Genomic DNA, 16,697 nt, shown 5'->3' on the forward strand with positions numbered 1-16,697 from the left:
TTTAATCCCATCGTTCATCATTTGCTTAGCAAAGCCAACTGAGTCAGAGTGGGCTTCAGGAAGGTATTAGAGTTCATCTATCCTTAAAATACCCAACAGGGAATGTAAAACTGATGCAGTCACTATGAAAAACAATATGGAACTTCCTCAAAAAATCTACAAAAGACTTCCCATTGGTTCCAGAAATACCACTTTTGGGTAATATAAAAATAATTGAAATCTGGATTTCAGAGAGATCTCTGCCCATGTTCTGCAGCACTAGTCACAAAAGCCAAGTTCTAGAAACAATTTCATGTCCACTGATGAAGAAATGGGCAAAGAAAATGTGGTCTATCCATACAATGAGATATTTTTCTGCCTTCAAAGGAAGGAAATCTCAACATGACCTCTCTCTGAAAGGAAGTCCCTTGAAGGGTCAGGGGTGTCCAATCTTTGTCCCTCTTCCCTCAGCATCTTCGCACATCAGCTGCCTGATGTGATCTCCTGGGGATCTGTCCACACTTCTGCCTGGTCCCCAGGTGGCTCAGAGTTCAGGCATTTCTAAGCCAACTGCCCACATGACAAGACTCTTGAGAATTAACTTGCTCTTCACCCACCAACCCCGGATGAACTGTTAGTGCTTATTAATGGGGACAGTTCCCTGCTGCCCTGGTGTTTGATGGTTTGCTTCCTGTGAAAACTTACATTTTATGTCTTGTCTTTAATTGCTGCCTACTTCACATACTGTACAGTGCACACATCTTAAGTGTACAGCTTTATGGTTTCTTATAAACATGTCTGCTGCCAACCCTCAGTCCAGTATGTGGAATGGCTCCAGCCCCCTGACATCCTCTTGTAGAAGGAGGTCAATGTCCTCACTAATTTTAAGATACAAGCATGAAATCAGCTACTCCATGAATATTCCAAGCATGACAATTATACATAATTGGCACAAAAATATTTGGGGCAGCACCCTCAGATGGCAGTGGAGCAGCAGGAGAGCTTGGAGAATCCAATTTCCATGATAGAAGTGTGGGGGCAGGGCAAGGAAGCCGGGAGAAGCCTCTCAGAAGCATCTGGGCTTTCACGGAGTGAACAGAGGGCGGTGCCCACACGAATTCTGCGACTGCTGCTTTTGCTTCCAGGGCTGTTCTGTTTTTGTGTTCCATTTTGCCCACAAATGTTTTAAAGATGAAACTAGCAGGAGATAAATTCTGCTTCATGTGAGAACCTCCAGCATGAACTGGCTGAGACCGGAGGAGCCGCAGTGGGGCAGACCTTGGTCCTTGGTCTACTGTCCTGTTAAACCTCCAGATGCTTTGCAAGTCCAGGTGCTCTGAGGCCCCAGCTGACACGTACAGGGCACTTCCTTCCCAGGGGTCTAAGCGGCATCTGCAGCACAAACACAGGTGAGCCGCCCTGCTGGCATGAGACCTCTGTCTTCCTTACTTTTCCCAGGATCCTGAATTGGGGGAAGTCAGGGCCGTGCTCTGCAGGTATCAGTTTCCAGGAGAGATGTTCCCAGAACACCCTTCCCTTACCTGCTGCTCTGGTTCTTAACCCCGTCCTGTTTCCCTCGCGCGGTCATATGCAGACTGGCCGCCAGGGGGCTCCCTTGGGTTTTGTTGCTTTCCTGGAATTGCCAAAGAGAAAGTGAGGGAAGCACTGGAGAACATGGCACTTGTTTGCCTCCTGCTTCCCCCCCCCTCCTCCACGCTCACATTTCTTCTTATTCTGCCACTTTATCAGCTTTTACGTCCTGCACGCCCTCTCTTGAGCCTAGGACAAGAGAACTTCCGATGCCAGACTTCCGCGGGACCTGACAGCAGTTGGGAAGAGAAGAAGGGGGCATGTTCAGAGCCCCCTCCGGGGTACCCGGGGCAGGAGAGCACAAAGATGAGGGGGTGCCCGGGGAAGAGCCAGGCTTCTGGAACTCCTCCCGCCGGGGGTGAGGGTGGTGGCCCAGCCCTTCTCACCGCACCCTCCGGTCTCCCTACCAGCCACTCATGGCTGCTCAGCTCCACTCATCTGCGCAGAACCGGGTCAGGAGCCAGGGCAATGCAGGAGAGCAGGTGAGGGAGGCAGTGGCCGGGGATTTATTGGCCATGGGAGATGTGAGGACCTCCTCTTCCTGGATGGGACCGGGTCCTTCAGGATGACAATCATCCAATCAGGGAACCAGGAAGAGTCAGAGAGGGAGCTCATGGGTAAGGAAGCAAGAAAATGAAAAGGAGATGACAGAGATAAATTGCACACACAGTTCTGCTCCCTCTGTCCTGTCTTCAAAATCTGCAAAGGAACACCATGCATGGAGCTTGGCAGGAGTGGCCCAGGAGAAGGAGTGGCCTTAAGAAAAGACAAGGGACAGTCAGGGCTGGAAGTGAGCCTTCAGGCTCCCTGCCCTGGGGATTACATCCCTGACCCCAGAACTCAATCTGTCCACAGCTCTGCAGTCCTCCCTGAGGCCGTGACGGCTTCCCCTCTGCCATGAGGGACAGTGTCTCTGATCTCCAGTGCCCTCTTCCAGCCTCCATGTTCCATACTGTGATCTGGAATGAAGGCCTGTGTCATCTTGTCCTTCCAAGAAGGCCATCACCATGTCCATGCACTTCCGTGTGGGACGTGACATCCTTAGTACCCACGACTCACTGCTTCCCTTCCTCCTATCTCTCCTGCTCCGTGTTCCCTTCCCTTCTCCTGTCACCCCCACCAACCAGATTATTCTATGATACGGGATCAGCAGAGGATTGATCATATGTATGCTGTCCCCTCTCTAATCAATCAGTTGATCAATGAGCCAATCCAGCCAAACCCAGGGAGACCTGCCATAGGCCCGGGGTTGTGCTGGGCCCTGTGAGAGAGAATGGGAACCCATGCCACATATTGAGTACCTGCCCTATGCCCCAGGGTGACTTCAGTTTCTTGGAGATCCTTAATCCTCAGAATGGCCCCATAAGTTTCCTAGCCACAAAAAGAGGATACACATGAAAGGAAAAGTAACTTGTTCAAATTCCCCTAGTCTGTCTGTGGGGTGACAGGGGTTCTAGGGCAGGGGTGGGCACATGAAGACAAGTGCCTGCCTGCTTTTGCCCCAAGACCCGAGCCCTAGAAAACCTGGGGGAGGCCCTGGACAGGCCTGAGGGTAAGTCCCACAGGGGGCCGTGACTGTGATATGGGGAGCAGGCCCATTGCTGTGTGGCTGGGGCAGCAGGTTCTGACAGGAGCAGGGACCCCAGCTCTGTGCTCAGCGCCTCGGTCCCAGGAGACCAGCTCAGCGAGACCTTGAGAGCCAGTGTAGCCTTCACACAGGCTTTTGGAATTCCCGCCAGCCAGGGAGGGTCTCCGGGCAGCTGCACCCAGGCCTCTCCCCCATGGAGTCAAGCACAGGGTTTATCCTGATCCCAGGTCCAGGGATCTGGGTGAGGAGAGGAGAGAAACGTGCTCCAGGGTGTGCTTCTGACCTCTTTTCTGCAGCATGACCCGGGTGCACATACAGGAGGCTGAGTAGGAACATTGTATGTGCTGCCCAGCCTGGAAGCAACTTTTCCCCTGAAGGCAGGCCCTGTAGGTGCTGTTCCATGGCCCGAGGGTGCAGAGGAAGAGGGTCCCAGGCTCCCCCTGCACCTGGCTCACAGGGAAGCACTCTGTCTCCAGTTCTAGTGTGCGTGACAGAGTGTGTCCCACCAGACCGCCTCTGTCCCAGGTCCCACCAACCCAACCCAGGAACTCCCCTGCTCAGTTCTCAACACACAAATTCAAACATAAACAAGGCTTTGCTGCTTGGCGGAGGCAAAGCAGAAAAGAGCAGGTCTGGGGAAAGATATAATCTTCACCGGCAAAGCACACTGAAACCCATCCACAAAATATCTCCTACTATTATGTCATTGATATATGAAGAAAGCAGGACAAGCCATCACGCATATTTACTACTACTTTCTGATTTCACAGGCCCCTCCCTCACCTCAGTCTCCAAAGCAGCAAGTGAACCTGACTGCTCCTGGAACCCTTTTCTATCGATTCCTACCTGAGTGTAGTTCCCTACCTGGTGAGTCTTCGTGCTATGTGCTGCCCTCCTCCATTGTCTCCAGAACCCAATCTTTAGAGACACAAGCATGAGCAGTGGGTTATTAGAGAGAGGGGCTCCCTTGTGCCTGCTGCTCCAATGGAGGCCAGGCTGGCTTGCTCAGCATCACCTGCTTTTCCTCCAGATCTTCAGACCTGCCCTGGGCTCCCTGGAGTCAGATCCCTTCAACAAGACCTGGAGCACAGCTGCAAACCTTCAGTGAGAGGAAGGATGCCCCTTCACATGGCACTTCCCTTTCTCCATGGGATCACGATAGCTCTCACCTGCACATGGATCAACCTGAGATCCCAACTGCGGTGGCAACAGTCTGGTTTAGATGGGGTTCGTGAGCAGCCCCTCTGTCAGGCTCAGAACAGGTGCCCAGGGGAGCTGTTTGTGAGGATGGAAATGTTCTGTGTTGTAAGCATGCACTACAGGGCACCTGAAATGGGACTGGTGTGATGAGGAATGGGAATATTCAACTTCATTTAATTAATTTAAACATGAGCAGGCACGTCTGGCTAGCAGCTGCCCCCTGGATAGCGCAGTTCTAGGATCCAAACACAAAGAAGATGTGACCTCCATGGTCTGGGGGTTCCTGCAGAGGAGTTTGCAGACCTGATCTGATTGTTCATTTGCAGATTCTCCCTGGGCTCCTGCACCCATGCCAGGCATGACAGGCCCTGAGGACGCTCATACAGGAAGGTCAATACCCAGGTCCTAGAGGAATCCCAGCAGGGGCCTGCTTGTATGCAGAACTGGAGTGAGGACCCCATGCATTTGTGCTGGATGTAATGAGAGCAGCAGAGCAGACAGGGGCCTCCTAACTGTCCTTGGGAGCCTGCCTTTCCATTCCCCGGTCCAGGCAAGAGCCTGATCTGAACTCATCCCTCTCCTGGCTTAAGGGAGAACAGGACTCAGGGTCTTCTGTCTCCAGCCAGACCCTGTGGTCTGTTCCTGCTAGCCCAGGTCAGGCCTGGATCCTGTGCACTGCCTCTCCCCAATTTCGAGGAAGAGAAAACCCTGGGATGTCATGGTAGATGGAATGACAACAGAACAGGAAGGATGCTTCTCCCTGTAGACCTTTGGGAAGACGTCCTTGCCATTTTCAGTCTAGCAATCATGCCTGCATCATGCCTCCTTCCCACTTAGAAGAGGCATAAACACAGTCCTGCCCTGGTTTACTGAGCTTCAGCTTCATTGCACTTTCCAGATATGGCGTTTATTACAAGACGGAGGTTTTGGCAACCCTGTGTGGAGCAAATATATTGGCACCATTTTTCTGATAGCATTTGCTGTTGTGTTTCTGTGTCATATTTTGGTAATTGTCACAATATTTCAAATGTTTTCTCTATTGTTGTATTTATTATACTGATCTGTGATTGTGGATTGCAGCTTACTGGGAGCTCAGATGATGATGAGCATTTTATAGCAACAGAGTGTTCCTTATGTAAAGCACGGACCTTGTTTTTTGTTTTTTAAAGATAGAAGGCTATAGCATACTTCTGTCTTCTAAGACAGAAAGCTATTGCATACTTAACAGACTACGGGATAGTGTAAATGTCACTCTTCTATGCATGGGAAACAATGAAATTCACTGGACCCACTTTACTGGGATTTTTGTTTCATGCCCTGGGTCTGGAGCAGAAGGCACACTCTTTTGGAGCTCTGTCTGTACCCTCATGTACAGACACCTTCACACCATGGAATTCATCCCCTCTCTCTACCCTCATGTGGCCTGTGTGCTCTTTCTGTCTTCCTTCTGTCCCTCTGTGTCTTTTCCCTCTTAAGGTCTAGTCCACAGCTCTGGACCGCCCCCCGCCCCATTCTCCCATGGAATTCACTGGACAGCTCTCCTGGATTCCCTCACTCTTGGTATCACTCATTTTTTAACAATCACTCGCAGCCTGGGTCACCTCAAGTGCCCAGGGAAACTGATGCAGAGATGAAGGATTCCTTGTGACAAGCAGCTTGATTCTGGGGGAAATAAGTGTTGTTTTCAACCAAGTCGTCTCATCTTTTTGTTACATGCAGGAAATATTGACACCTGTGGAACAATCCAGTTCAATTTAAAGAGCACGTGTTTCACATATGAGTCTTGATCCAAAGGACCCAAGGCATAATTTGCCTCATTTTATATTTGTGATTATTAAAACAACTACCTTGACTCATTCCCTTGCAAAGGTGTACAGAATAAGGCAAGAACCTGTTTCATCTGGTAGGTCCTCCAAGGACATGAATGGCCACCCTCCCATCACATACTGATTTCCCTGGGCCTTGCAACATGGGACCTCCCCTTCGTCCTCCTAGGTGGGAAGCCAAGTGCCCACCCTGAGGCTCAGTCCCTTAAGAAGACCTTGTGGCTCTCTCTTCATCTGACAGAGTGTTTCTTGTCCCACCGCCCAGAAACCATGGCTGGCACAAGGAATGGGAGACTGACTTTCCACATGGGAAGGCCATTTCCTACTTTTGGCAGCAGTTTTTAGGGCAAAATATTAGACCTTGGTAGTTGAAAGTGAATGGAAATGGGGCCAGCTCAGCCTGGAAGTTCCTTTTCCTCAGATTCCCTCCAGAACTGGGCCTGGTATGAGCTGCCCCTGGGGCCAGCTAACCCCAGCTCTTCAGTTAAGAGGGGGAGGATTCTTTCTCAGGCTCCTTTCATCAAAAGGGTGTGGGAATGGAAAAGGGGCAGAAGGGAAGTATCAGTGGGGGAAATATCCCTTTAATGCTGAGGTATCTGACAGAACAAGGACTCTGGGATCACTGTAGTCTCGGGGCTGGCGTGAGTCCCACAGAAGGAGGATCAGGGAAAAGGCGTAAAAGTATTACCAATGCCAAGTTCAAGGTAGAAATTTAGAATCTCCCCCACCTCCCAGGTGATAGAAGCATGGGAGAAGATGCATCGGAGTTGGGGTTAAAGGACCTTGTCTCAGTGCCTAACTCCTCATTTGCTGGTCATGCAGCTCTGCACAATTTGCCCAATTCTCAAGCCTGTCTTTTCTCATAAATCAAATAATTACAGCCTGAGCGACTTTACTTGCTATATGATCAACCAAAATGCCACAAGGGGAACATAAAGGCCTCCTCAGGGTTGAGATTTATTATGAAATGAAGTGGTTATTGACTCAGGAATAGAGCTGGCATCTGAATAAATGAAACCACACTTGAGATGGAATTGGTGACCCAGAGGAGGGAGGTCTCCTTGAAGCCCTTTGCAGACCCGGCAGGAAGAGAAAGAAGCCCAGCAGCATGATGAAGGAAGATTTTCTCCTCCCCTGGCAACAGCCCAGCCGATGAGACTGCCACAACTGTGCCCATGAAAAGCCACTACACTGGAAATCCCAGGTCACCCCAATGGGCTTTTCTCTACAACAGCCTGCTTACCTGACCCATTCCTTCCTGTAAAGGGGAGCAATCCTCTTCTTTTCTCTCTGCACTTTCCCAGGGTTCATATTGCTTGCTTGTCCCTAGTTGCAGTTCCTCTGCTATTCCTGAATAAACCCATTGTGCTTGTAAAGTAACCAGCCATTCTATTTCGAGGCTGATAGGGGATAGTGAGGCCCCATTTTGTCCTTTTAGAACCCTTTGAACATTTTGCTGGGTGGTGATGGTATTTTCTTCCCTGGCTTATTGAGGGATACTGGCATACCATATGCTGTACATAATGAAGGTTTACAATTCAATAAAATTTGATGTACATGACCTCAGAGTGATGGGTATTCTCTCTGGTCTCCATCTCTCGTTCCCAGCACAGAGCTTCAAAAGTCTGTGGCATTCCCTAAGTGATAAGTTTGCCTTTATTATACCAGTGAGGTGGCTCATCGTGGGCCCCTACACAGCAAAAGACCACGTGTATAGATCAGGTGGTTGTAACTTTGAGCCAAACTGACCTTCAGGGAGAGGAGAAGGCTAGAGACCCTCTCGGGTCTTAATCTAGGTGTGTACTTTATAATAAACTGAAATTGGAAGTATAGTACTTTCCTTAGTTCTAGGAATGAGTTCCAGGGAATTAGCAAAAACTGAGGGGCTGTGGGAACCCCTGAATATATAGCCTGTCTGTCAGAAAAAATATGGGTGGCCTAAGGAGTCCCCAAATTACATCTGGTGCCTGATATGAGGACAGTCATGTGGGGTACCTTGCACTTCTCTTGTGGGATCTTGTGCTAACTCAGTGGTCAGCATCAGATTCATATAGGAGTATGCCAAGTTGGGGAGTAATGGAATATTTGGCATCAGAAATGGGGGATTCCTGAGAAGGACTGACTCACTGACACATGTGGTTTGGAAAGAGAAAGGATGACAGTGTGGGTATGAGCCTCCTTCGATTCCTATGTACTCAGAAGGTCAGCCATGATACACAGCCAGCAGCTGTGCCCCAGTAATTTCTGTACATTAAAAGTTATAAAGGAGGGGCACCTGGGTGGCTCAGTGGGTTAAGTCTCTACCTTCAGCTCAGGTCATGATCCCAGGGTCCTGGGATCAAGCCCCACATCAGGCAGTCTGCTCAGCAGGGAGCCTGCTTCCCTTCTGCTTTCTCTCTGCCTGCCTCTCTGCCTACTTGTGATCTCTGTCTGTCAAATAAATAAATAAATAAAATCTTTTAAAAAAAAAAGTTATAAAGGAAAGTAGAATAACAGGATTTGGAAATGATGGACCCAACTCCTAGGGAGCTGGCCCACTAGAAATGTAAAGGAAATGTAAAATAATAAGAACAAAGTTAAGGATGCAATCCCTTGGTCATGGTTATCACTAACAGCCAAATGGAGCTAGAAATAGTGTGCTGAGTCAGATCTCAAGGCCAGACCGAGGTCAGATTTCGGGCAGTCTCAAATCTTCCTCCAAATGTAGTATTAGGCTTGGACAACACAGGCTATTGCTACTAACACCTCTGGTTACAGTAAAGTGAGTCCAGCTTGGGGGGAATGACAAAACCAAGAAGTTACCAAAGCCAGGAGGTAGATTGTGAAGAAGTTGTCTCATTTATGGATGGGCATCACCAGCTCCCCAACAAACCTCTACTGAAATGGGATGTGAGACTGACTCATTTGGGGGCTGTGTCTTTGGTTTTGAAGGCTACAGAGTGGGAGGGCATGTTTGGGTCCAAAGAGGACCCACATCTCACTACTGAACAATTGCAGATGGCTGTGCATGGTCAAGACACACTGCAGGTTATTCCTGAGGCAACCAGCAAGTCCAGAGACTGGATAAAAGACACTTATGGCTTGTGTATACTGAGAAGGAGGGGACTGTCTGACTGCCCCTCTAAATGCCAAGGGGCACATCTTGGATGAAGCAACTGATAGACTTTGCATGTAAGCAAAGCTGCCCTGGCTTTATGATGACCAGGAACTGTATCCCTGGAATAAGCCCCTTGTCCAGGACATGCTAGGTGCTGTGATTAAAATGCCCCTTTTGCATGGGCACACCATGAAATTTTACTGGTGCAAAATTGAGCAAGGTGCCAAAATGATTTATTGGATTAATCTATCTCCATTTCCCTCTTACAGGTCTTTTAGATGTTACCCTACCTCCCAAACGGGGAGAATCAGAGTCAAGGAACTCATCTCAGCAGAATGGAAATTTTTACATGGATTTTAAGGAATGGGATCAATAAAGCAGATGTTAGTGGGGTTGAAGCAAAGGTACATTTTTGAAGACTTCTGAATGGAACACTTAATGAAGTTCTTTGGTGTCCTCCAACATTAAAGGCCCCCAAATAAGTCTGTCGCCTGCATTTAATCCAGTATGGACAAATTTTAAAAGCCAGAAGGTAAAGATTACAAGGAGAAGCCCAACCTGGGGTGGCATAGGGCGATAGTCAAGCAGATTTATCCAGATGAATATTGACAAAAGGGCCAGTGTATCTTGGCTCAACCCTGTGCTGGGGACCCAAAACCTTGTGCCCGTGAGCAGGTGAAATGGTCAAGGGGTGGGGAGGAGATTTCTTGGACTCTTTGACAAGGGGAACCCCAGGAATGGTGTCATACCAAAATCTGTTGGTAAGACCCTACATGAAGCCTACAGTTAAATGGAGGGAATCTAGAAATGCAAATATTGATAAGATTAAGGTGAGAAGTTTGGTTGACAATTGGAATGTTCATGCAGGCTGTGCCTATTTTACCTGGAATATTATGGGGATGGATAATGTGTCTGACTGGTGAATGTTTCCCCCACCCGGCAGTGTAAAACAGAGGGCACATAAATCCACCCTTCAAGCCATATAATTGTACATGCTAAATGGGTATCAGTAAGAATACCAGAGCCCACACAGTGGGAAGAAAAGGAGGTGGAGTGTTGATACAAAGTTTCTGTCCAAGAACCCTGTGTGGAACATGGACTGGGGCTTGTCATCCTCTGAGCCTTTAGATCTACCACCTGGTACAGACAGCTGATCTGGAGTCAGGACCTGCTCCCATTAGGATGCATGGATATTGGTCCAGTGCAATCCACTTGCCTCTCTTCCCCCCTGGAGACAGTGTCCTACCCATATGCATCCTCTGTCTCTCTGGTTGGCAGACAGAACAGTTCTTGTGGGCATCTTGTATCTCAGAAGTTGCAAGAGGAATATGTCTAGAGTTGGCCCATCTCTGCTTTACTGCAGTCTGTGGACCAAGGTGGCCACCTCTAGCAAGCACACTGGTACATACACTCATCAATTCCAGCCATACCAATCTGGTTGGGAGTTCTTTTGATAAGAATTGACAGGTCTTACTTTAATGCTTTCTTCAACTTTCCATGGTGAATGCCATAGGGCCGTGCCCCCCTTTCAGTTTCCTTCTGATAAGTCAGTGTTCCACTGTCCCTCTGCTTGACCATAGGCATAGGCTATTGGTTAGAACCCGAGAAACTCTAAAAATCCAAACACAAGAGCAAATAGCATGCAATCTAGCCCAGGGAGTTGATTTATTTTTACCTTCTTGATCAGAGTGGTGGTATTCTAAGCAGGAAACTCTCACTTCACCCCCAAACTGCCATCCAAAAGCCAAGCAACTCTGTAGGTCAATCAGGAGCTGTTAATAGGCACTATCTGTGGGTGGAGGGGGCAACAGAATCATGCAGCTCCTGAGATGTGGCCCCAAAGTCAGTTCTAAAGAAATAAGGTGTACCTACTCACAGACATGCTGAGTAACCATTTCTTTTCCTCTTGTCACATGCCCCATGCACAAACCATTTCTATTTTCTTTTTTTAATTTTTTTAAATTTATTTTCAGCATAACAGTATTCATTGTTTTTTCACCACACCCAGTGCTCCATGCAATCTGTGCCCTCCCTAAAACCCACCGCCTGGCTCCCCCAACCTCCCACTCCCTGCCCCTTCAAAACCCTCAGGTTGTTTGAATTTCAGAGTCCATAGTCTCTCATGGTTCACCTCCCCTTCCAATTTCCCTCAACTCCCTTCTCCTCTCCATCTACCCTTGGCCTCTATATTATTTGTTATGCTCCACAAATAAGTGAAACCATATGATACTTGACTCTCTCTGTTTGACTTATTTCACTCAGCATAATCTCTTCCAGCATCAGGGAGATTCAAATCAAAACCACATTGAGATACCACCTTACACCAGTTAGAATGGCCAAAATTAGCGAGACAGGAAACAACGTGTGTTGGAGAGGATGTGGAGAAAGGGGAACCCTCTTACACTGTTGGTGGGAATGCAAACTGGTGCAGCCACTTTGGAGAACAGTGTGGAGATTCCTCAGGAAATTAAAAATAGAGCTTCCCTATGACCCTGCAATTGCACTACTGGGTATTTACCCCAAAGATACAAATGTAGTGAAAATAAGGGCCATCTGTACCCCAATGTTTATAGCAGCAATGGCCACGGTCGCCAAACTGTGGAAAGAACCAAGATGCCCTTCAACGGATGAATGGATAAGGAAGATGTGGTCCATATACACTATGGAGTATTATGCCTCCATCGGAAAGGACGAATACCATTTCTATTTTCTTATGGAACTCTTCCGGCCATTGCCCTCCATATTAGAGTGTTTCTCTAACAGCACCAAACGTATTGTGGGTATTTTAGGTTTCAAGATTCTTTTATGCCCTTCAGTTGCAAGAGCAGAACAATGTCCTGTAGCTAGCTAGTTATTATTCCTCAAATGGAAATTCTCTAGTTCATGTTTCCAGCAGTTCTCACTGAAAGGGGCTCATAGGATGACAAGAGAACCTGCATGAAGCTCCTGCACTAATTCAGACTGCCAAGTTACATTTTCTTAGAAGGAGTAGTGGTTTGATAGAAAGTCAGAATGGGCAATGAAAGCATCGGTTGTCTGAAACAGAGGGAGAGGCAAGTATGGTTGGCTGGGTTACACAGCTTCGTGAGTGTTTGCTTACAGTCACCATGAAGGGCACAGAGAGTGTGTCCCCACTAGATAGACCCCTCTGCTTTTCTGGTGGACCTAGGGGAAAGGGGGAGTAGAGGATGCTGGTGGAACTATGAAATTCTTCCTAATGGGGGAAGAGGATGAGAGAAGTGCCTGACTCAGTGGATTGGGCTGTCACTTCCTCTGGCAAAAATGGAGTGAACTGTGAATGCACATATATCACCAAAAGGTAGAAATAGCCCACTAGTTCTGCACAAATGCAGAGAAGGGGCACTAACAGCTGAGGATAAGGAATGAACACATGCATTGTGCAATGTGTGAGATCCCATATTCTTCAGAAAAGACTCTTAGCTCAAGATGTTGGATACCTGATGGGGCTTAGCCATAGGTTGCTGAGACCACTCCTTCTTTTGGAACCTGCTAATCACAAATGGAAGCCTGCAAACCTGTGTGACCCCAGGAGACATTCTGCTCATGTAATAAGATGATGGACTGAACTAGTTATTAATGTCGGCAATTCACTCTAGGAATATGACACTACCTTTCGACTTTTATTTTTCAGGTCATGTCTACCACATTGCAATAGGCCCTCACACTAGCATTGTGAGTAAAACACTGATATGGGGAGTCAAACACATTGGGGAGTACAGGTGAGCTAAAAACCTAGTTTCTGCACCCCACACTTGCTCCTCCAAATATTAGGTATATTCATGTTGATAAGATTTCTGAATTTGTTATATAAACGCTATCTCAAATGAGGATTCTCAGACAGGTGTGATCATTTTTCTATAAGGTAAATGTGGTCAAAGGCTGGGAGAAGGGGAGAGCAGGCTGAGATTGACTAAAATCATATAGCCAAGCTTTTATCAACCATGCCTACCAAATGACACCTCAATAAAAAATTTGAACAGGGAAGCTCAGTGACGTTTTTTTCATTGGCAAACACACTGTTGTTCTGGGAGGGTAACATGACCTGACTGCACCCAGAAAGGGTGTGGAAACTGTTTCCAGGACCCTCCCAGACCTGGCACTGTGTGTATCCTTTATTAACTTGTAATCTTCAGTATAGCACTTTCCTAAGTCCTATGAATCATTTACAGCCAATTACCAAATCCAAGTGCGTCATGGGAACCCCTGAATTTGTAGCTGGTCTTTTGGAAGGTAGCCTTGGGACCTCCAACATGTGGCTGGTGTCTGAAGAAAGGGCAGTCAAGTGTAGCACTTTGCCCTCAACTTGCGGGCTGTCACTGTAACTCTGGGTGGATGGTGTCAGAATGGCATCACCATGCAGTCAATTAGGATAGAGAGAGGACACACATAAATGTCCATGAAGCAATGGTGATGAGTGTTTTTTTAATTGAAAAGGTGGAACTTGCAATTTTGCCACATAAGGGGGTACAGTTGTACGGGAAAGACACACAAGCACACACAATCGCACCATACAAACTCACATATAGGTCCAGCTCCCCAGCCCCATGACCCAAACCTGTATCATCTAAAGGGAATACAACTGCTTGTAGAAACAAAGGTGTAGTTTGTTACCTAGAAAATCATTTTCCTTCACCACACTCTCAATCCTCACTCCCTCCACTGAGCTGGAGCTCGAATTGGGGTGGTATCTCAGATGAAAACTTGCAAGGAAGACCCACCATATTTGTCATCTGGACCTTTTCCCTCAGCAAGTGACTGGCCCAGACCATGAATATTTTTTCTTTCTTTCTCTTGAGGCCACCTGTAGTCACAGAAAAGCAACTACCGTGAGGGTCAGGTCATGCTATGCCCTGTATGTCCTTTTGTTCTCCTGTTGACTATAGGAAATCAGATGGGAAGGGCACCTGCCAGGCTCAGTTAGTAGAATGCATAATTCTTGATCTTGAGCCCATGAGCTCAAGCCTCACATTGGGTATGGAGCCTACTTAAAATAAATTAAAAAAAAAAAAGAAAATCACATGGGAAACAGTGCTCAAGAGAAGATAATTCATAAGCAAGAGTAGAGGACACTTATACACACCAAAATGAATGAATTGTTCTTGGAGGAGGTATCTGTCAAGTGCATTTTGGTTGTCAATGACAAAAATCTTAATGAGGAAAAAAACACTGCTGAGGAAAAGGCCCACTACTCACAGTTTATAATCAATACTCCCATATTTTAGCACCTCTTGAAACAGGCATCAGTTGTCAAGAGACTATCCTTCCAGTCCTCCAAGGAAAGTGTAACTAACCTGTATAAAAAGATGACTGGGTTTTCATTTGGAACTAGACTGGCTAAGGAAAAAAAAAATCAAGAAAGCAACATTTCTATCCCAGGCAAAGACAATCTTGAGTTGGCATTTGGTGGGATCCCTTCATCTGCCCTGCCACCTGGTCCTCTGGGGAAACTACAAGGGCATAGATGACCTATGGGTACATGGGTGGGACTGCTCACACAGGACTGGAGCCCATCTTGAAGAAGAATTGCAAAAAAAAAGGTCCTGGGCACCAAGCTGGCACTATGAACTCATTTGTCCCTGTACCCAGGATTTGGGCATCTCCAGTGCTTCTGCAGAGAATACTCTTAAATTCCAGTAAAATCCTCCTCATTCTTATTTATCTGGGGTCAGACACTAAGGCATAACCCCAGCAAGGACAGAGGTTGGCCACATTGCCTTTATTTTTGTTGCCAAATCTTTAGAATGTGCGAACTGACTGGAAGTATCTGAACTTTTGATGTGCTTTTCACATATTCCCCAGAATAACTAAAATTAAATACATCAGAAAATACTAAATGTGGCTGAGGCTGGGGAGCAACCAAACTCTCTTCTATGGTAACCATGAACATCAGATGTGCAGATCTGGAAAACCCTTAGTCAGGATGCATGGTGGTGTATATAAGCATCTCCTATGCCCCAGTGCTTCTTCGGGTGGAGAAACACCCAAGAGAAATGCACACATGTGTTTCCCAGAAGACATTTCCATCAGGAATGTACACAGAAGCATTCCTCTTAATTTCCTAAACACTCGTAATAAGGGAACATGTTAACAGATTCTAGCACATTTCAACAACCATGCACTATTCCTTCCTAGGGAAGAATGATCCTTAAAAACACAATACAGCATGGGTGAATCTCACAAAACATAGAGCAAAGGAAGTCAGGCACAAAAGGAATCAAGATTTCCTTTAATGGCAAGTGGTTGACCATGGTTCCTTTTGGGGGTGAGGTTCACGACGGGAAGGAGGCCCAATGGGACTTTTGGGGGTGCTGGGTTCCAGTCATGAATTTTAGGGGGGTGTTGTCTTTGTTTTTAAATTTGAAGGATGATGACACAATTTGTGAAAATTCATTGAGCTGTACAATCATGCCATGAAAGATTTTTGGGGGCAGGAATATAATTCTTTGAAGTTTAGGAAAAGAAAGAGTATATTTCAAACATGTTATCAAAATCCGAGCAGGTCCAGGCTGTTGCAGACAGGGTAAGAGGGTCTTTTATCACAAACCCTGAATCATAGCCCTGTATCCAAATGCAGCAATCACATGGGGACTCTTAGAGTAACTGTTGCATAGCATCAAAAATCCCCAGATGCTACAAGAACCTGATAACATTCACAGCCATTCACCCCTCGTGACCAGAATGACCCCAAAGCTGTATCATTAAGCACTCATCTCTGAGTGATCCTTGATACAGAGAGGAGAATCTCCTAAGCACACAAAAAGCATACATCTTGGAGTATTTAAGGAAAAATCCACATTGAATTGGGAACTTTTCTTACCTACCTGTTGCACTTTGATTTTCTATGATTTTACCCACATTTACTGAGCATATTGCATGCATGTATAGTGTACTTCTGAGGAATCCTCACACATACAAAAAATAAGGACTCAATAATATGTTGGTGGAGATTATAGCCATTGCTTACCCTTTCCACCATGCCTTCTTCTTCCTTTATAAGGCATCCCAATTTTGTCTCAGGACAGTGATGTCTGAGTTTGGATACTCCAAACGGGGCCATGCGCCAGAGATAGAAATGCTCAGTCACAGGCTGGGTGAGCATGGAGTGTGGCCAGAGACCAGGGAGACAGGGGGGATTGGCTGTTTATCTCTGAGGGTGCACTGAAGAGTGTGACCCAAGCTCTCAGCTCCTATGGGACTGGAGATAGCAAGGCTGCCATTTTCATTCCCATCCTCCAAAGCTCTACAGAAAACATTTAGGGAACAAAAACTCCCGAGAGTGAGCCCGAGCAGATTACTTAGCTGGGCCCTTGGCAAGGGCAGTGCAATTCCGCCTTGAGCAAAAACTTTTGAGAATCACTGCAACAGGTCTGTCCCTCAGAAGATCAGCAAGAACATT

Source organism: Martes martes (genome assembly GCF_963455335.1).
Source record: "Martes martes genome assembly, chromosome: 13".
Classification (NCBI taxonomy): Eukaryota; Metazoa; Chordata; class Mammalia; order Carnivora; family Mustelidae; genus Martes; species Martes martes.